Raw genomic sequence first — 21961 nt, forward strand, 5'->3', positions numbered from 1 at the left:
CCAGTGCTTCAGAAGCCCTGGGTGCTCAATAAATATTTGTCAAAGAACGGATATTTGAACGAAAAAGAATCTTGTCGTCGGAGGCTTTAATAAAGATGCCCCAGGGCATTTTCAGCAGCTAGTGTTCCTGAGCGGCCATCCCCAGTTATGATGATGTAGCCTTAGAGCAGGATCTTAACGAGGTCAGTATGAGTCTGGTTAACATAAGAGTCAGTTAACTTTGTGGTTTTATGTCCAGATTCCAGAAAGGTCTAGGGGAGGAGCTCACCTTAAACCCATTGTTTCTGGAATGGCTCAAAAATATATAGTTTTTAGATTTTTGTAGTGGCTCAGTCTGAAAACGTGTGTCAAAAAGAAATGCAGGTGTCATTTAATTTAGCAACCATATCATAAGCATGGACGCTTTATTTGAAATAGTAAATCATATTGAACTGAAATGAAATATAACCAGATGTGTAAGTAATCATTTCTCCAAGCCAGAGGGAGGTATAGCTAGAATATTTCATTTTCTTATTCATTCTGCATATGTTCATTGAGCATCTACTATGTGCCAGTAGGCCCTAGGGATATGGCAATGAGCTAAACACTCTCTGCTGTCTTTGTGGAAGGTGCTGTGAAGAAAACATAGATGGGTGGTGTGATACAAAATACCTACTGGGCTCCTTAGATCAAGTGGTCTGAGTGGGTAGCTATTAGTCTGTGTTCTGAGTGGCATAGTGATGTTCATGTCGAGATCATGACATGGAGAGGAGTAATTTCAGGCCAAGGAAATGGTGGTATAGAGCAGCAGTCGCCAACCTTCCGGACCTCATGGATCACCAGTGGTCCGCAGACCACCGGTTGGTGACTGCTGGTACAGAGGTTTTTTTAAATATAGAAATATATATATATATTTATTGATTTTTAGAGAGAGAGAGAAGAGAGAGAGAGAGAGACATTGATATGTTGTTCTACTTACTTATGCATTCATTGGTTGGTTCTGGTATATACCCTGACTGGGGACCAAGCCCACAATCTCGGGATGACACTCAGCCGCCTGAGCTACCCGGCCAGGGCCAGAGGGCGTCATTTGAAAATACCTCTTCAAGGAACCCTGCTGTCCCTGCAGACACCGGATTGATGTCGCCTTAATATTGTGCCTGTGTATCCAGGTCTCAGCTCTAACCTGTTTCCAAGGCCTCTAGAGCAGTGCTTCCCGACGTGGGTCCACGAAGCCCACGTGATTGGAAATGTGTTGTGAATAAAGGCTTCTGCCATCAAATTCATCTTCTCTTCCCGTTAACACATTCCAGAAAGGCCTGCTGAAAAGGAAAGTAACTTCGTTTAGTTCCGCGTTTGCCCATGGGCCCATTTTGTAGTTTCCCAGAGCTAGTGTTTCCTGGTGCACACCTTGGACAACCAGCTCGGAAGGCACAGCGGTAAAGGTACTTCAACGATGGAGACTTCGCTCTACTCCCCACCTTCTGCTCGCCCTTCGTCAGTGGCTTTGTGAACATTGTAGGAGACGGCAGTACCTTCGGCAGAGACAGGATTTCTCAAGTTGGTTTTTTAAAAAATATTTTTTTATTGATTTCAGAGAGGAAAAGAGAAGGAGAGAGAGAGAGAGAGAGAAGAGAGAGAGAGAAACATCTATGATGAGAAAGAATCATTGATCGGCTGCCTCCTGCACAGCCCCCAACTGGGGATCGAGTTCCCAACCTGAGCATGTGCCCTGACTGGGAATCGAACCATGACCTCCTGGTTCATAGGTCAAAGCTCAACCACTGAGCCACACTGGGCGGGCCTCATGTTGGTTTTCCTTGTGCCTTGTGTCCAGTTGGTCTGTCCCACCGACTTGGATCCAGAGGTCAATGGCATGTATAGTCCGGGAGATTATTGCTCATTTGCTGCCTCAGGAAAGAGCTGGCTGCAATGCCACCTGGCACCCAAGCCGGTTTTGTACATGCTTTGTTGCAGTTAATTTAGTGAAGAGTGGTTTTTGACTTGAATTGTTCAAATTATGACTTCATCCTATCTTCTTTTTGGTATTTAGACATAGCCTTGGATGTCAGCTGTCCCCGAGTAGAAATAGGGAGAGAGGACTGACCTATTTGAGTTGCTAAGGGTGAACATTAGGTATGAGAAAATAAACTTGGGCTTAGACTTGGTTAACATGTCTGACATTTTTGCTGACATTTTGGAATCTTGATCCCAACTTAAAAATATTGACTTTTAGATTTCCTTTCGTTTGAGGTATATTTAGATTTGGTGCTTCCTGAAGACAGAGCTGATGGTCTGGGTCTCTCTTGTCAAAGAGTTGTTTTTCTCTGATAGTCTTTATGGTTCTAGTTTGGCACAGCAAACCAGGAAAGAGAAAAGGTGTGGAAGCTCACGAAAAATAGGGGAGGAGGCCCTATTCTGCACTTCTGATATTTATTTTATGCTTGGGGCAGTCTCCAGAAAGATGCCGGGGGACTTGACTGAGAAGAGGATTAAAGGAAGCCCAGAAATAGCTCCCCCCGCCCCCCGGAAGGGAACCAGGTCTGGGGTGTTAGGGAGAATTCAGGGTGGCATCCCCAGGACTTCTTGCAGTTCTGTGCACTTGGACTCTAAATTTGGAATGATTGGTCCTTTGTTGGGGTGCTCTGATTTCATGGTGCTGTGCTCTCCCTAAATGAGACAGGAAATGTGGTATGAACAGTGGGTATGTTGGACACCATTACTGTGGACAGGGTCTCTATGAATGCAGTCATCTCGTGCCCTAAAATCAGGGGCGGGGGGGAAACTCCAGTATTGAAGTGAAGTGGGTTCCAGTGATTTGAGCAGAAAACATATGAGCAGCGGTGCAACCAAAGTCACACGCACTGCTCTTCCTCATGAGACTTAGCAATTGGGTCAGTGTCATTTTCTAAAAATGTCTTTTTTCCAGGACTCGAGATTATTTCTACTAAAATAAATAAAGGAAGTCTTGCATTCCATCAACTTAATGTATAATTGTCTCCCGATCAAAGTCATCTCCTGCTGGCTTGAGTTTTATTTCAGCTTAAATCATTTTCCTTTACTGGCACTAGATCCTGTTGTTAGATATGTACATATATTTTTACAAGCCATAAATAGAAATAAGAAACAAAAATAAGATGTGGAATTTTATTTTTTCTCCCTTTAGTTCTGAGAACATGTGGATTGCAAGAAAAACCAATAAAAAAAATAAAACCGAGGAGAATGTTGACTTGTGGCTTTATTATCTTTATTTCCTCTAAAGAAAACAGGATTTTTATTAAATGTTATGCTGTTTTCCACTGAGAGAGATAATAGTGGGATGGATGGCTGCATTTGGAGTTTATATACAGTTTTACTTAACATTTAAGTGATTTTGTATGAACATTTGTGAAGGTGTTGTCTTCTCCCTGCACCAACTATTAAACAATACGGTACTGCCAAGAATAATTTTCTTATATAAGAGTGAACCTTCAGGCAATATTAACTTATTTCAATCATAGGAGAGCTCGGTAGATACAAGTTTTCATGAGAGCTCATTTATTTTTCTTTAGTGTTGACCTTCAAAGTTAATTTTTGAAATAATTGCAGAAATATCACTTGGATAGATGGTTATGTTAAAGAAGGAAGATACTCAATGTGATGTAATTATAAAATATTTATAGAAATGAAGATGCAGTGGTTCCATGGTGGGATTATGTATGATGGCTTTCTCTCTCTTCTTCCTCCTCAGCTATCCTTAGTGTTTTTATATCCTTTTAGTAATGAGTAAGTAGATAGGGAAAAAAAATAATTCTCACGTGTTCATTTTTATTTCCTAGAGGATGTGCATTTCAGGATGTTTATTCAAGGAGACTAACGGGTTGGGGGGCGGGGGGGGGAGAAGAGAACTGGCCTATGCTTAGTGAAATAAGCCAGTCACAAAAGGACAGATATTGTGTAATGTACTGTATTTTCCGGCGTATAAGACGACTTTTTAACCCAGGAAAATCTCAAAAGTCGGGGGTCTTATACGCCGGAAAATACGGTATTTGGGTTTTAAGCAATCTGATATACCTTGTCAGAGATTTTTCTAACCTACCGTATTTTACAGCGTATAAGACCCCCGACTTTTGAGAAGATTTTCCTGGGTTAAAAAGTCGTCTTATACGCCGGAAAGTATGGTACTTATGGTACCTAGAATAATCAAATTCATAGAGACAAAGTGGAATGGTGGTTACCAGGGGCTGGGGGAGGGGGTAGTGGGAGTTATTATTTAAGGCTTGGTCCAGAGGGTCAGTTGGGGAAGATTAAAAAGTTCTGAAGATGAATGGTGGTGATGGTTGCCCCAAAAATGTGAATGTAACTTAATGCCACGGAACTGTACACTTAAAAATGGTTAAGATGGTAAATTTTGTTATGTATATTTTACCACAATAAAAAAAAAATTTATCCTCAAAAAAAAAAGAAAAGAAAAAGAGAACTAGTCCCAAGTCCTCACCAGCCCAAGGACTGTGATCCAAGGATATTTGCCTTATTGTTCATTTAGATCCCTAAGGAGGAATTAATTTGCTTTGGACTGAAGCCACTCAGGGCATGTCCTAACCTTGGTGCAGTCTGCTACTAAGACATGAAGCTCTGTCGAGTGGGCCCCAAGAGCTGGGGAGGTTACGGGTACCACTCACTTAAACCTGATGCTGAGCTCCTGTCTTTTCAAAAGCTTTCTTTTGTGTGAAATTAACACTGACCTAGATAAGTTTGAAATTGTGAATTGGATATGTTCTACATGAGGCATGTTTTGGGTCATGTCTGTTACTGACTTGTACTTTGGAGGTGAAATAATTTGGTAAAAATTAATCTTCATTGGGATGTCCTCAAAAACTGTCACCTTTCCTGTTTATTTCGTTGATTGTACCTTCAAAGCCAAGCAGTTAGGTGGCCTAACCTTTCTTTTTTGCCTTGTCCATGTTGTTTTACAGAGAACATGGGTTTTAGATCTAGACAGTGCTGAGTTTCAGTTCGGGCCCTGCCCTGCCCTGAGATAGGTGGAGGTGGGTGGGTGTCCTGCCTGTGCCACAGTTTCTCCATCTGTAAAACATCTAGAAGGGTACCTACCTGGTTGGGAGGAAATGCATGCTATAAAGTGATCAAGATAGTTATTTTCTTGATTTCCTGTTGGTGAAACCGTCAGTAGATTGACCAGGCATTCTAGTTTAAGTTCACATTTGTTTTTGTGTCATAGAAGATAGTCCTTGATTAATAACGTACATACTAGAGTTAAAGTATTTTAAAATAATTTGGGGGGAAGATTGATGGGAAGACAATTGTAATTGGTAGTAAGTTTTTAATGCTTTATGTTCAATTGCATGGTCTTGATTTTTATTATTACTTTCCCCCTCCCCTTTTAGTGTCTTCAGAGAATGTGGATGAGAGTCCCTCAGTGTGTTTGGTGCCTCAGACTATCGTTTATGGGCTTGGAAGACCCATACTGTACTGTGGTCTTGAACCTGGGTTAGTCTATCAGCATGGTGACCTCCCCTGTGGCAGGATCCTTTATAAGTTATAAGGGTTAATGTTTATTGAGCACTGACTGTGAGACAGTGGGCACAGTGACAGATGTGTTACATGGAGGATATAATTTGGCCCCACACCTCTATGAGGTAGCTGCTGTGATTAATTACCCTCAAATACAGGTGCGGGGGCTGACACTCCCAAGGTTGTCCAAGGGCATACAGCTAGAGCAGGTGATAGGGTTGGTCTGAATACAGATTATGAGAACAGAACTTGATGTTGAGGAAGGTACTCTGTAAATGGGAGTGCGGGCTCCCCCTATTCCCTTAAATTAATATTTCCTTGAGACACAAGGGCTACTAGCTTGCAAAATTGGGACTTCCCTCGGAGGGTAGAGAGTGTCTAAGGACCAACTAGTGTGAGAACGCTCATGTCAGAAGCACAAACTGTCCTGAGAACGTGCTCAGTATAATTACAGAGGCTAAGCTCCTGCCGTCAGGGGTAAGCAACTGGCCGTTTAGAAATGTTCTGTACATACATTAGCCTGAAAATTGCATTTTAATGTGGTGTCCTGGTGAAACAGAATTGTACTTGCTAAGTTATTCCATGTTAATAACACTCTTTCTCTAGAGGAAGGCTACTTTATTATTATTATTATTTTAAAATACGGTTCATTTCTTTCTTCCAAAGTAATTGAACTGTCCTTTGGAATAACCTGTTAGACTTGCACTTCTATTTGAGTCTAGATAACTGATGGAATGCAAGAAAGCAGATCAAATTTCAGATCAAGAGTTTGATTTTTAGGATGTATTTTCTCTACACTGTTTGTTTTGAGTAGCTTTGACCTGCAGTGCATCCTGACTTAAATGTTATATTTTAATGTTTAAAATGAGTTAGGTCACTTTATGTGGTCCTTTTCACCATCTGCATGATGTTAGCAAACTATTCGTTTATTTAGTGATGCCATCCAAAAACCCATTTCAAAGAATAATTCCTGAGTAGTGGGGTGGTTAATAATTATACAGGCCGGAGAATTTTCCCAAGTCTATTTAAAGGGCTAAGTTCTGGTTTAGCCTTCCTGGAAATTTCTGGTTGCTTCCCTAACATACAGAGAAAATCAGGCTGCCAGTGTACGGTGAATGTATTTCTCATGACTAACAGATGAACAAAGCACAGTCTGACACTAGAATAAAGAAGCTGTCAATGGGGGAAATTTGAAACACTCCTGTTTACTTGAATACTTGTGTACTTTGTTTATATTATTCCTTACAGGCTAATTTTTTGGAGAGTCTGTTGCAGAACCTGTGTCCTGGGAAGGCTGTGAGCGTGGAGCCAGACATCTTGGGGTCAAATTCTGCTTTTTACCAGCTCTGACCCTGGGCAATAATAGAATTTTTAACTTTCTCTGCCTCTGTTCAAAGTATTACACACATATTATTTTACCCTCAAAACCACTATATGAGGAAGATATTCTTTTTAGACCTGTTTTAGAGATGAGGAAACTGAGGCACTGTGAGGCTCAATAACACGTGCAGAATGAGGACAGTAATAATACCTACCTCAGCCCTAGCCGGTTTGGCTCAGTGTATAGAGCATCAGCCTGGACTCAAGGGTTCCAGGTTCGATTCTGGTCAAGGGCACATGCCCGGGTTGCAGGCTCAGTCTCCGGTGGGGGACGTGCAGGAGGCAGCCAATAATGATTCCCTTTCATCATTGATGATTCTATCTCTCTCTCTCTTCCTCTCCCTTCCTCTCTCAAATCAATAAAAATATATTTAAAAAAATACCTACCTCAGTAGGATTATGGTAAGCATTCAAGGAGTTAAAATACATAAAGAACCTAGAATGGAGCTCTTAGTAAATATTACATTATTAAATGAGCCCTGAAAGATCTCAAATTGTAAGTTAATTTATTCTTTTGATACTTGGTAAGCATAGAGAATTCAGGTATGAATCAAATGCAGCTCCTTTCCACATAGAACTCAGAGTCAAGTTGGGGGAGATTTATTTACTTGTTGGTGAAATAGCACATAACAAAGACAGTGGTGGGGGAAAGTAGAAAGGGCATGGTTAATTCTCCTGGGAGTATTAGGGACGGTTTCCCAATGGTGGGTTTTGGAGGTTGAGTAGGCATTTGCCAGACAGCAAACGGGGGAAAGAACGTTAGGGAAAATGGGCGCAGCATATCCAGAGGCAAGTATGGAAGACACCCAGGGATTGTTCACAGTGGTATAAGAGCGTAGGACCTGGAGCCGGGATTCAGATCCTGCCAACTTAATGCTGTGTGACCTTAAGCTACTTTCTTGACTTTTCTGTGCCACTGTATTGTGTCTTTTAAATAGTGATAACAGGCTGTGGGAGGATTGAATGAGTATATTAATTCAAAGTGCTTAGATCAGTGCTTGGCCAAAGTAAGTGTTGAAAAAGTATTGGTTCTAATTAATGTCATTACTCTTGTATTTGCTATTAGAAGGCCAGGTTAAGAAGGTTCACTTAATATTCCTAATCCAGTGCAATTATTCCTGTGGACTTGCATAAAGAGTACACCCTTGGGTCTGTAAACTCTCAGGAAAACAACTCTCACCATTTGAACACTGTGAAAAAACTGTAACACACATGTAAATAGAGGGGGAAATGATGAAAATAAGCCAGACATTGGCACAGAGCTATTTGTAGATTGCTGATTAGGCAAAAGTAAAAACAAACCCAGCATGTTGAGCCAACATGGTCTTGTTTTTAAATCTGGTGAACCACCTGTATCTTTAAGTGATCAATTTGAAGACGATTTTTGTTTGTTAATTATCTCCAAATTCAGATCACAGCCCGCTGGCGGTGCTGCCCCATTTGGCGTGTGTTCAGAGGTGGAAAGGAGGTGTGCGGCCTCAAGATTTCTTTGGCTACATTTGTCAGAGCTGTGGATGGCAAATGCGTCTTTTCAGCCATGGTCTTCCCTACGTATTTGTTTAAGAAGGGTCATTTAAAATTGTGGTTTTCTTGAATATATTTTTTTTGTTGATTTCAGAGTGGAAGAGAGAGATAGGAACATCAATGATGAGAGAGAGAGTCATTGATCGGCTCCCTCCTACATGCCCCCCACTGGGGATCGAGCCCGCAACCCAGACATGTGCCCGGATCGGGAATTGAACTGTGACCTTCTGGTTCATAGGCTGACGCTCAACCACTGAGTCCCACCAGCCGGGCAAAAAAATTCAAGCTTTTGCGAGACTTTCACCCATTGCCAGGATTTTAGACAGTAAATAAATAACCAACATTACAAGCACTGTGGAGAAAAACCTACCAGACTAGAGGGATGGAGAAAGGTGGCGGGGGGGTGGGGTGGGGTGGGGTGGTGCTAGAAGCAGGGGATGGGAGTCAGAAAGACTTTATGGAGAAGGTGGTATTTGACTCAGACTGGAAAAAGGCTGAGGGAGGAAGGCCAGTGCTGCGTCCAAGAGCAGATATCAGCACAGGTAGAACTGGGTGAAGGAAGGGGAAAGGAGTAGATGGGATCAGGTAGATAAAAAGGTTGGGGGGAAAGGGGGAAAACATTCTGCAGGGCTAGGTAGGTCATTGAAAGGACCTTGAACTTCATGTCAATTAAGATATGTAGCTGCTGGACGGTTCCCAGCCAAGGGTAGCTCTGACTTACATTTTACAAGGGTCATCTGATGACTGTGGTGAGGATAGATTTTAGGGGTGCTGGGTGGACTGAGGGAGATCAGTTAAAAGACTGTTATAGTAATCTCATTTTGATAGGGGTAGAAATAGAATATTGAGGACCAGCTATAATTGTAAGAAATATTAATCATGCTCTGTTAACTCTGATTGTTTTGTTCTGATTAAAGTAGGGCATTCTAACCTGGCTGGGAGTTGCACGTGGGAACTGGGAGCTCACCTGGAAATGCAGATTATGATGGAAAGATTAACAACCTTGTTGCAGAAACCAGAATTGCTAGCTCTTTGAAGACCCCCAGCCCTTTGCACATCACTAGCCCTTTGAAGACCTGTAAGCTGCCCATTTGGCACACTCTTTTGCCTACTTCCTCACGTAATCTTAGTCCTCCTACCCGGTATAAGCAGCTGGTTTATGGTGGGGTGGAGAGCAGATTTTTGTGGATGACCTGTACCTCTCCCATACTGCCGGCAGTATTGGAGTAAATGCTCATATGATTCAACCCTGTCTCTGCTTAATTGGCTCAAGTAGTGACAGGCAGCCCAGACCCACTGATTGTCCAGTTACAGTTTGAGAGATGATGGAGAGTTGGACAGGGGTGGCCACTGAGGTGAGAGTGTGTCTTGGAAGCCAAGGGAAGATGTATTTCAAGGGAGGGAAGTGATCTGCTTGGTCAAATATAAAAATAAATCACATCTCTGTGTAAAAATATAGTAATTATTGAAAACTGATGCGTGTTCTTTAGGTTTTACCTTATTTATTTCTCGAGATACACAGAATTGTATTAAGTATAAATGCCCCATTCTCTCTCCTACTCCCTGTAGATAGCATTAATAGTTAACAGTCTGGGTAATCTTCCAGATGTGTGTGTACACGTGAGAGTCTTTGTACATGTATATTGGTATCTGTGTATCTATATTTATCTCAACAAAATATTTTAAATATGCAAATATTGCAGGAAGTAGACACTAATGTATTAGATACTGATGTACCTACTACCCATATTAAAGACATGGGACCACTGTTCTGGATGTCTTAAAATTTATCTCTACTTCCTTATCATTGCAGTTAGTTCTACTAGTTTAGTTTGCGTTCTACTATTCTTATTTTTGTACACACGTGTGCATCTTGCTTGTGTGCATGCCTGTGTGTGTTCTCCCTCTCTATCTACTCAGGCCCTTCCACTCTGCCTAAGGCTGTGCCATATTTTTCCGACAGCTGCTATAGCAGCAGCAACGTGGTCCTGTATCCAGCTGGGCCCTGGGAGAGCCACAGAAGTAATGATGCAGGAAACAGCAGCCTCCACAAGGGATGTGGTAAGCTTGCTGATGGAAGTAGCCTTGGGGGTCCCAGGTTTCCATTTGGAGAGATCAGGAATGCCAGTGCGAGGAGCATTGTCTAGGGGACGGCCCAGGCCTTGGTGTCCTTCAGTCCTTGCTTCAAATCCTAACCCTGTCCCTAAGTGTGATCATGGACAAGTTACACCTGAGTCGTCTTCATTTGCAGATTAGAGACACTTAATTCCCACTTTAACAGCGGGAAGATAGAGGAGGGTGGGGGGGGGGGTGGTCAGAGATTAACCGAAGGACTTGTATACATGCATATAAGCATAACGAATGGACACAGACACTAGGGGGTGAGGAGGTAAATGGAGGGAAAAGAAGACATATGTACTACTATTTGTAATACTTTAAACAACAAAAAAAAAATCCTTGAGTGATTTTTTTTATTATTTACAACTAGAGGCCCAGTGCACAAAATTCGTGCATGGGGTGGGGGGCGGTATCCCTTATTCCGGCCTGCACTTTCTCACAATCTGGGACCCCCTGGAGGATTTCTGACTGCTGGTTTAGGCCCGGTCCAGCAATTGGACATCCCTCTCGCAATCTGGGACTGCTGGTTCCTAACCGCTTGCCTGCCTGCCTGCCTGCCTCCCTACCTCTTCGCCCCTAACCCCTCTGCCTGCCTGATCACCCCTAACTGCTCACCTGCCTGCCTGATCGCCTCTAACTGCTCGCCTGCCTGTTGGATCACCCCTAACTGCCTCTGCCTTGGCCCCCGCCACGATGGCTCTGTCTAGAAGGCCGTCCGAATGACGTCCGGAAAGTCGTTCAGCTGTCTGGTCTTTTATTATTATAGATAGCTAAGATTTGGAAACAGCCCAAGTGCCCATCAGTAGATGAGTGAATAAAAACAGCAATGAGCAGAGTGTAAGGGCCTGAGGAGAGAGAGAGAGAGAGAGAGAGAGAGAGAGAGAGAGAACACACACACACAGGCATGCACACACACAGGCATTTACACTATTGAATACTATGCAGCTGTCAAAAAGAGGGATATCTTAACCTTTGGGATAGCATGGATGGAGTTGGAGACTATTATGCTAAGTGAAATAAGCCAATCTGAGAAAGACAAAATCACATAATCTCACTTATTTGTGGAATCTAATGAGCAAAATGAATTAACGAACAAAATAAGACCCAAAGCATGGAGGCATGGAACAGACTGACATACCTCAATGTGGGGGTGAGGGAATGGGAAGAGATAAAACAAAGAGCTTATATACTTATATGCGTAGCCCATGGACACAGGCAATAGGGTGGTGAAGACCTGGGGGGCGGGCGTAGGTAGGAGCTGAGCGGAGAGGGACAAAGGGAGGAAATGGGAGACATCTTTAATACTATCAACAGTAAATATATCTATATTTTTTTTAAATAAAAAAATAAGGGGGAAGGAGGCTAGTGATTGGCTAAAGTGGATGAAGGAGGAAAAGATGTGTGGTGCAAGTTTTCCATTGCCCAACCCCCTGTCCATGAGTGGCATATTTTCAGTCTTTACATTCTTTCTAGGGCCTATAAGGCTGCTGTCAAGATTGTATTTGTGACTTGACTCCATTGGGTTCCTGCTGAATTCCTCCCTCGGGAGAATTAAAATAATCCAATTGGGTCTCGAAGCATCATCCACATGGGGAATGGCAGGCCAACTACACCTATCCTAGAGCTGGCCTGTATTCCCCTTCCTTCAGCCTTTTGCTGCTCTTGTCCATCAGGAAAGACCACCAGCTCCTTACTGGTCCATTTCTCCAAAGCTCCTTAATCAGAAGTGGGAGATTAGCTTTCTGAGATCTCTTACAGAAGGGTCTTACTTTTGGAGCCTTACTGTTATTAGCTCAACTGCTTTATTTTACTGGGAAGTGAAGTTTAGCTAAGTCCAGGAATCAAGCCATATTTTTATGGCCCAGTATATAAGACTAGTATGAAGTTGTCTCTGATGCATAATATATACAATTAAACATTAGAAACCAAAACATGCTCAATAGCCACATCTGATTATAGAAAGGAGGACTTGTATTCCTTTTTTCATGACTGATACTTGCTCTTCTTTTTCGCACTTCTTCTGATGAGGCGATCACAGGCAGAACTTTAAGAAATAGACGAAATAGACTAGCTGTGAAGCTGTGGAACATTGTTTTCTTCAAGGATGATAATATTAAGGGACTAAGTCAACTTAAAAATATTTTTTTTGATTTCAGAGAAGAAGGGGGAGAGAGAGAGGTAAAAACATCAGTGATGAGAGAGAATCATTCATTGGCTGCCTTTTGCACCCCCTCACTTGGGCTCGAGCCCGCAACCCCAGACATGTGCCCTGTCCGGGAATCGAGCCATCTCCCCCTGGTTCATAGGTCGACACTCAACCATTGAGCCATGTTCTGGACATGACTCACATTCTTCAGATGCAGAACTGTGGCTCTGACATAGTATGTCATCCCCTCTCTTCTACTTTCTCTAAAACCCCCAAACAACATCCATCGATCCTTTCTCTAAAACCCCCAAACAACATCCATCGATCCTGGTTGACACTCAACCATTGAGCCATGCCAGCTGGGCTAAGTCAACTTTTTAATGAAAAAAAAAAAAAATTCATGTAAGTTTGGGCCCACTTGAATAATTATAAAAGAAGATGTGACACTTGATCATTAGCCATGAAGTTTGAAGGGAATTTTATTGGAGGCATATTGACTTGATCAAACAAAATGCAGTAAACATTTATGGAACATCAGTCCTATGCTAGGGCAGTGTACAAGGTGCGTAGGAGACAAAAGTGAATAAGCTATTATTATAATAAGTGTTATTATATAGAGACCTGTTGTGCTAACACATAAGCAGGATCGATGGATGTTGTTTGGGGGTTTTAGAGAAAGTAGAAGAGAGGGGATGACATACTATGTCAGAGCCACAGTTCTGCATCTGAAGAATGTGAGTCATGTCCAGAACATTTAATGACTTCCTCAGGAAAGCTATGTATTACATACATTACACACACATACTTAAACACACACTTACTTGTACTGTGGATTTCAGTCCTCAGTCATTGTAATAAGTAAATTTTACTTATGAAAATTTTAAATTAAGGTATAGCTTCTCTTCAATGATGTGCATAAGTCGTAAGTGCAGCTTGATGAGTTTCCCCTTATGCAGCAGCTGTGTAGCCATTATCCAGATCAAGATAGCGAATATTTCCATCTGTCCTGCAGCTTCCCTCGTGGCCCGTTCCAGACAGAAACCCTCCCATCAGACCTCTGGCATTGTATACGAGTTTTCCCTGTTTCGAATTTTGTGTAAATGGAGTGAATATGTCAAAGAATATGTGTGTTTTTCATGTGTGTTCATGTGTGTTTTTCATGTGTTCAATATGTGTTTTTCATGTGTGTTCATGTTGGCTGTGAAGGGGTTCAGAACAGAGGTCCCCACGATGTGCTGTTTGACATGTGAGTTATTTTGAGCTGAAGACAATCAGGACTCTGTGGGCGCATGAGACACTTTTACTTCTCCCTTAAAGAATTTAAATTAGGGGCCTTGCCCCTAATAAGAGTTATCATCAAAAATAACTTTTTATGACCTATCTATAGGGCAGGGCAAACTTCCACTTGCTGAATATCTGCTCTTCTTATTGTCCTGTGAATGACCTTCCTCCCCTCATAAGCCCCAAGGGGCCCTACCTCATCCTTGGCCCAGAATGTCATATATACTACCTCGGTCCCCGCTTTTGTCTCTGAACCTCTCATGTGTGTGGAGTTCCTGTACCCATGTATGTAATTAAATTTGGTCATTTTCTCTTGTTGATGTCTCCTATGTATATTTAATTATTAGACCAGCTGAAAGAACCTGGAAGGGTAGAGAAAAATTTCTTCTCTCCCCCCCCGCCCCCCGCCCCCGTCTGTCCTGTGCTCAACTATCCATAGTGTTGTGAGTAGCAGTAGCTCAATCTTGTCCATTGTGTGTTATATTTCATTATATGACTATACTTCAACTTATCTATGTTTCTGTTAATAGACATTTGGTTTTCCCGGCTTTTGGCTATAGAGAATAATGGTGCTATGAACATTCTTGTAAATGCCTTCTGGTGGACATTTAATAAAGTCTTTCAGAATGGTTGTTCAGGTTTACATCCCCCCAGCTATGTATGATGCCACCGCTTTTTAACCTTGTTAGGACTTCCTTTGTTCCCCACTGTAGTTAACAGTATAACCATCCCCATAGGCACCGATGCTGGAACCTTCCTGTCTCTTTCCTTTTGCCTCATCCAAGTAGGCCATCAATAGGAATAATAGCCAACAATCTTCCAAAATGTCCCTGTAATCTGTTTTCTCTTTTCAGTCCCCAGATGTCTTCATTATGTTCTCACTTCGATGGTGGTATATCCTGCTAATTGGTTGTTCTGTCTCTAGATTTTCTTTTCTACAAGTCAATCTCCAAATGTTCTCCTAGAATATTAAGATACATAACTAATAGTGCCCATTACAATTCATGGGCACTTTAATATGAATTGAATGGGGATCTAATTTAAAATGGGCTGTCATGTAAAGTTTAAACTTCTTTGCATGCATATATATATATATATAAGAGTTAAGGAGTAATGATTTTTTAGTCTATTGCTGATATCATTTGGGAATATCATTTGAGAAATACACACACACACACACACACACACACACACACACTTGTGCACTTTGCCTTTGCAGTAAAATTTGGCTTCTAAAATGGTTAAAATAGGAACAGATAAATTTGTGTAACAGAAATGAATGAGAGTACTATCTATTTAAGGATCTTTCTATTTAGATTTTAAAATCGTGATTGTTAATAACTCTTAGATGGCACTTTACAGCTTATGAATGTGTAAGTGTGCACATAAATACATGTGCTTCTCATCTAGTTCTTACAGCGACCATGTTCAGTACGTAGTGTTACAGTATCCTCTTTTTGCAAGTAAGGAACTGTTGTGTCTGAGGTGCTGAATGACTCCCCTGGGGTCACATGGACAGCACTGGATGGTTTGGTATATATAGCCAAGCCTTCTGACTTCGTAGCATGTGGTCATTCTATTTAATTTTATTCTTTCTCTTTATGGCTTCTGTAGACAAGATCTGAACTTAAGATCACTTGTTTATTTTTCTAAAATTGAAATACTCTCTTTTTTTTTTTTGAAGCTCCATCCATGTTTTTATTGCAAATAGCAAGGTATAATTTTTGATGGTTGAATAATATTCCATTATATATATATATATCACATTTTCTTTTTTAAAAAAATAAATCTTTATTGTTCAGATTATTACAGATGTTCCTCTCCCCCCCCCCATAGCTCCCCTCCACCCGATTCTCCCCTCACCCCATGCCCTTATCCCCCGCCACTGTCCTCATCCATAGGTGTAAGATTTTTGTCCAATCTCTTCCCGCACTCCTCATGCCCCCTTCCCCCTGAGAATTGTCAGTCCACTCCCTTTCTATGCCCCTGATTCTATTATATTCACCAGTTTATTCTGTTCATCAGATTTTTTATTCACTTGATTTTTAGATTCACTTGTTGATAGATATGTATTTGTTGTCACTTGGTTGTTCATAATTTTTATCTTTACCTTTTTCTTCTTCCTCTTCTTAAAGAATACCCTTCAGCATTTCACATAATCCTGGTTTGGTGGTGATGAACTCCTTTAGCTTTTTCTTGTCTGTGAAGCTCTTTATCTGACCTTCAATTCTAAATGTTAGCTTTGCTGGGTAGAGTAATCTTGTTGTAGGTTCTTTCTGTTCATCACTTAGAATATTTCTTGCCACTCCCTTCTGGCATGCATAGTTTCTGTTGAGAAATAACCTGATAGTTGTATGGGCATTCCCTTGTAGATAACTGTTTTTCTCTTGATGCTTTTAAGATTCTATCTTTGTTTTTAGCCCTTGGCATTTTAATTGTGATGTGTCTTGGTGTGGTCCACTTTGGTTCCTCTTGTTTGGGACGCTCTGTGCTTCCTGGACTTGTAAGTCTATTTCTTTCAGCAGGTAGAGGAAGTTTTCTGTCATTATTTCTTCAAATAGGTTTTCAGTATTTTGCTCTCTTTCTTCTTCTGGCACTCTCATAATGTGAATGTTGGTACACTTGAAGTTGTCCCAGAGACTCCTTACACTATTTTCATATTTTTGGATTCTTTTTTCTTTTTGCTTTTCTGCTTGGGTATGTTTTGCTTCCTCATATTTCAAACCATTGATTTGATTCTCAGAACCCTCTACTCTTCTGTTGAATCCCTGTATATTATTCTTTATTTCAGTGTATGCTTAATTTCTGACTGGTCCTTTTCCATATTTTTGGAAGTTTCTAGAAGATTCTTAAGTAACCTTATAACTGTGGTTCTGAACTTCATATCCAGTAGTTTGCTTTCTTCCATTTCTTTCATTTGTGACATTTTCCTTTGTCTCTGCATTTTGGCTGCTTCCCTATGTTTGTTTTAGAGCTGCTATGTCTCCTTGAGTTGGTAGAGTGGCCTTGTGTAGTAAGTGTCCTCTAGGGCCCAGTGGCTCAGCCTCCCCAGTCACCTGAGCTGGGAGCTCTAGGTGCACCCCTTTGTGGGCTGTGAGCACAGTCTTGTTGTAGTTGAGACTTGATTGCTGTTGGTGTCACTGGGAGGAATTGACCTCCAGGCCAATTGGCTGTGAGGACCAGCTGTGACTACAGTGGGAGAGCTGCTGTGCAGGAGACACCCCTATGGAGCAGAACTTGCTTCAGTGGGGCTTTGGTGCTCACTGAGTCTGCCCCTTGAGTGTGTGCTTATGGATGTGTAGAGTTGAAATCTGGTATCGTCTGACACTGACCACTGGGTACACTGGCTCCTGGGGGCCCAGGGAAGTTTAAAGTCAGTCACTGCCTGGGGCCACCCAGCAGGAACTACAGAGAGATCTGCTGATTCCTCCTCTTTGTATTAGGTTTGGAAGTGCCCAGACAAGGCTCAGCTGTGAAGCAAGGCAGGCTGGTGCTAGTGCTGGTTCAGTTCTTGGTCCTTTTATTGATAGGTTTGGGGCCCCCTGACCCAGCTGCAGCTTGTTTGAGATAGTTTAGCCTGAGCAAGGACAGGCCACTCATATGCAAAAGCTGCTGCACCCAGCTTGGGTAGGGTTGTAAATTGGATGAGGCGGGCTCTTAGGGAATCACCAGGGCGGAACAAACAGAAATGGCTGCCAGTCAGCCCCATGACTAGGTAGGTCCCAGCATAGGAACAATGATCCCTGTGAGCACCTCTGTCTGGGAGAAAGCCACCCCCAAGCTCCTGCCCTGATGCCAGACAATCCAGTTTCTTCTAGTATGTGTTGAGATCCACCAGAGCCTTGCCCTGGTGCTGGAGCTCAGAGGAAGCAGGACCTTGTAAGTTCAGTTCATGGTGCTGGTGTTTTAAGAGGAACAGCTGGGTCTCTAGCAGCCTCTGTGTCAGTGAGCCCCAATCTGCACTGGTTTTTACAGCCCGTAGTTCTCATTGCCCATAGGCACTTCTTTTCCCAGCTCTGGGACCCTGGGCTGGGGGTCTGGGACCCCTTGCTCCTCTGGGCAGCCTCTGTAGGGATGATCTCCCTCCCGATTAAAAAGGCGGCATATGTGGGTGCCAGACCATCCCATTCCGTGCCTCCGCATCTCCTACCAGTCTCAGTGTGCTTTCTTCTTTACTTCTCTAGTTGTAGGACTTCCATTCAGCCAGCTTTCTGGTGGTTCTGGATGGTGGTTGTTCTGTATTTTAGTTATAATTTTGATGTGGTTGTGGAAGGCGGTGAGTACATGTGTTTACCTATGCCTCCATCTTCCTTTCTCAGGTTTTTCTTTTTAATATGATGGAAGCCAAAGAACTGTTGCCCTCTGTTACCTGAGAGTCTGTTTTGTATCATCGTGTCTTCACATCATCAGGAAACAAAATTCTAGCTGAAGCTCAGAGCCTAACCTGACTTCATTTCTGTGCTGTGGTCATTTGAATGCTTGAAAATAATCTTAAATGAGAAGACATAATACCAAATAGCACTTTCACATTGATGATTACTGTGTGTGTGCAGAAGCCATGAATTGTAGTGATAAAATTAGGTTGTTTCTATGCACCTTAAATGTTTGTTTACATTTACAATAATTTTCCAAGGAACATATAGTGCAGTCAAATGCATGGGGTTTCAAGTCTGACAGGCCAGCGTTCCAGTACTGGCTTCATTGCTTCCTATTTGGATGGCCTTGGGCAAGTTTCTCAATCACTTTGAGCTTCAGTTTTCTCATCTAACTGGAATCATACCACCTGATAGGGTTGCTATGGAGATGACAGTGGGATCATGTCAGTGCAAAGGCAGTTGTGGTTATTTTAGAAATAGTATGATGGTCCTTTATTTATGGCCAACAGTAATTTGTTTCCAAATGAAGTGGACAGCTGAACTTCAGCAGTGATAATAGTGTCTCATTAGGATTACACACCAGCTTCATTTTTGCGTGTCGTACAGTTGTTGGCATAGTGGTAAGAGGTGGCACATGGTACTTGGGAACTTCCTGGATTCTGCTTCGTGGCCATCGGTGGCAGAGAACTGAAGCTCACGGTTGCAAAGAGCATGCACACACAACCCGGTGAAGTTCGGTGCATACCAGACAAATGAGTAACATACTAATTATGATCCTACCTTGGAAAAGGCCTGGCAGAAGTGTAGCTTCAGGCACTATGTAAAAGACCTAGCTTTTTAAGCTGGCAAAATAATGATGACTATTTTTAGTTTAATTTATACCCTTTAAAAACATGTAGTATACTTCTTACTACTCCTGGATGGTTTTATGTATTTTAATTAATGTTATCTTACTGCATGTGCACCCCGAGGCTGCTTTAGCAAAAGATGTGATTTCAGAATGTTGATGAAATTAGATAGGTCTGACTGAGAAGATGCTGTTATTCATATTTATGGTTATAAAATATTTCAGGTACACCTGTGTATGATATTCCTGTGCTGTGAACACCCCGACAGTGTTCTGAATCAGACCAGTGAAGTAATAGCTCCATTGTGGGTTGATTTCATTGTTTTTGATGTTAACATGTCTTTTTTTCTTTTTCCTTAGAATTTCCTCATGCACAATGATACCTAAAGAAATGAAAGGGCTTCTATAAGTCAAACAAGTACAACTCCCCTCCCTCCACCTTTATTATTTTATTATTTTTTTATTTTTAAAATATATTTTATTGATTTTTTACAGAGAGGAAGGGAGAGGAATAGAGAGTTAGAAACATCGATGAGAGAGAAACATCGATCAGCTGCCTCCTGCACACCCCTACTGGGGATGTACCCACAACCAAGGTACATGCCCTTGACCGGAATCGAACCTGGGACCTTTCAGTCCGCAGGCCGACGCTCTATCCACTGAGCCAAACCGGTTAGGGCCCACCTTTATTATTTTAGAGCCAAACCTCACATATCCTTGATTGACTTGGCATGAGGTGCATGCACAGGTAGAAATGAGCGTTGTTTGGGTCTGAGCTAGTAGCCAACTATAGAGCATAAAAAATATACTTTAACTCATTTGCCAGAGCAACACAATTAGTCTTGCAATAAAGTGAAAGGCAATTCGCCAAAAAAGAAAAAATAATATTTTGAGTGAGGCTTGAAATAAGACACAGTCAATAAAGAGAAAAGCTATAATATGCTCTTTATTATGAAAAAATGCAGAGCAGACTTACTTGTTAGTGGGAATTAAGAAGAAACATGTCACAAAGCTATTGCACAATAATGAAGTGGTATCTTCCCTACTTTGAAGGTTAAGGTATTGAAACTGTCTTGGTGGTAGAACTTGAGGTTGCAAAATGTCAAATCCTAGTGTGAATGGAAGGAGCCACATGCTAACCTGACAAGCTCAGGGGAGGCCTGTGTGGCCGTCTTGCAAACTCAGAGACCTGAAATAACCACAAAGGATGGTTTGAAAATTAAATATTTAACTACAAACAGGTTATAGTGGGCAGTCACGTCCTAGGCCGATATCTTCCCTGACAAAGGTCAACTTAGATCTTCTTTACTGAGCCCATTTGCCTTTTTGCCTCTAAGATAACATATCTGTGAGATGTCTGGGTAACTTGTAACTTCCTTCTTTTGCTGGAGCCCCTGAGGCACAACCAAATGTGGTGGGCGCCAGGACAGATACTTCAAATTCCTTCATTATCATGTAATTGTTCCTGTACCCACCTAAGTATGTGTCCATCATTTTACTTTTTATCCAATCCCAGGGGTTTCCCACCGTTTGACTTTAACCCACCTCCTTAATCCGTCACCAATGAATTTCATGTAGCCGACCTATGTCCCTCCTTTGATGGCAATGTATAAATACAGATGTAACCCACCATTTCCTCGGAGCATTATCTCAATTCATTGAGGTTCTGCTTCCCGGCATATGTCGACATTTTGGCTCAAATAAACTCACTAAAATTCTTTACAGGTTTCAATGGTTTTTTTTTCGTTAACACTAGGAAGAGGGGAAGAGCCAGGAGTATCAAGACAAATAAGTGAATCTTAGAAACTTCATACATATTTTTATAAGTTTCTCTGAAATCAAACAGCAACGTGTTACTTAGAAACCTCATACAGTTTCATTGTAAGAGTGTGTATTCCTTTGGCTGTGTGGCAGATAATAACCATATTAAGAGGCTTTTGTTTTATCCATGGGCTCGTCTCCAAACAGTGCCTTTCGCTCCTTTCCTCCCTCCCTTCTTTCCTTCCTTCTGATAGTTCTAGTCCGTCATTTCCTGTTTTGTGACAGGGACTAATTTAGACTTCGGGGACACATCAAAACCAAGTCCCGGCCCTCAGTAAGATTCCATCCCAGGTGGGGGAAGGACACCCGTGTCCCAGGGTTGGGTTCTCCACACGCTGAGGTGGAGTTTGGGGAACAGATGTCTGTGTGGGATCAATGCTGTGAATACATTAGGGGACAGGGTTGGGCAGAGGAAGAAGTGTGAACTGGGCTGCAGCTTTGACAAGGCCTCCGCCAACCCAGCAGGGAACGCTAGAAGGAGCATTCCCTGTCAGTGCCCCCTACTGAGCGGAAGCCTCGCTCCTTTCCCAGGTGTGTTATCAGGTGTGGGCTGCTCTGAGAAGGGTGTGCCCTGGGGCAGGTGAGGCAGCTCTGCACCTGAGGCTGACCCGAGGCTCTGGGCCCTGAAGGTCATCTACCTGCAGCTGCTCAGGGAGTTCTGACAGTGCATCTCCCAGTTGACAAATACAAAAAGTATTTAGAGTGTCTTCTGGTGACACAGGATGGAGAAAAATAAAGCTGGCGGAGGGGGGTGGAGAGTGTCAAAGGGAGAAAGCCTTATGGAGGTATTTGAACAGAGAACTTCAGGGAGTGGGGGCCCTGGGGCAGGCAGAGTGGTGTAGGCCAGTGGTCGGCAAACTCATTAGTCAACAGAGCCAAATATCAACAGTACAACGATTGAAATTTCTTTTGAGAGCCACATTTTTTAAACTTAAACTTCTTCTAACGCCACTTCTTCAAAATAGACTCGCCCAGGCC

At 42.2% G+C, this 21961-nt stretch overlaps 1 protein-coding gene across 1 annotated transcript in view; it reads left to right on the forward strand.

Moving 5' to 3' along the window:
- APBB2 (amyloid beta precursor protein binding family B member 2) overlaps positions 1 to 21961 on the forward strand; it is a 339921-nt gene that overhangs the window by 10728 nt on the left and 307232 nt on the right. The window lies entirely within an intron of this gene.

This window comes from Eptesicus fuscus, chromosome 2, assembly GCF_027574615.1.
Source record: "Eptesicus fuscus isolate TK198812 chromosome 2, DD_ASM_mEF_20220401, whole genome shotgun sequence".
Lineage (NCBI taxonomy): Eukaryota > Metazoa > Chordata > Mammalia > Chiroptera > Vespertilionidae > Eptesicus > Eptesicus fuscus.